Below are 319 nucleotides of genomic sequence, written 5' to 3' on the forward strand. Positions count from 1 at the left end.
CTTCCGACGGTTCAAACACGTCCCGCGCGTTCTTCTACGTATACTGGAATCTGAAAAATACTTCGGAATACCTTGTTATCACGGTTGGCTTCGACTTACGCCTTACAAGTATCTGCGATTTCGACGCATCCAACCGGCCTACTATTCGACTTACATACGACTTCATTCTCGAACGTACCTATTTACAACAGTTGTCCGTTAAATTATATCGACGATACGTCGCGGCGAATCGCGCGGATCGAGTTCTAATCGTATTTACAACGGGAATTTATTCCCTACGCCGCGAGCTCGTCGCGTGGTAGAATGGAGGAGCCGCGCC

This window comes from Bombus impatiens, unplaced genomic scaffold, assembly GCF_000188095.3.
Source record: "Bombus impatiens unplaced genomic scaffold, BIMP_2.2 scf_0478, whole genome shotgun sequence".
NCBI lineage: Eukaryota > Metazoa > Arthropoda > Insecta > Hymenoptera > Apidae > Bombus > Bombus impatiens.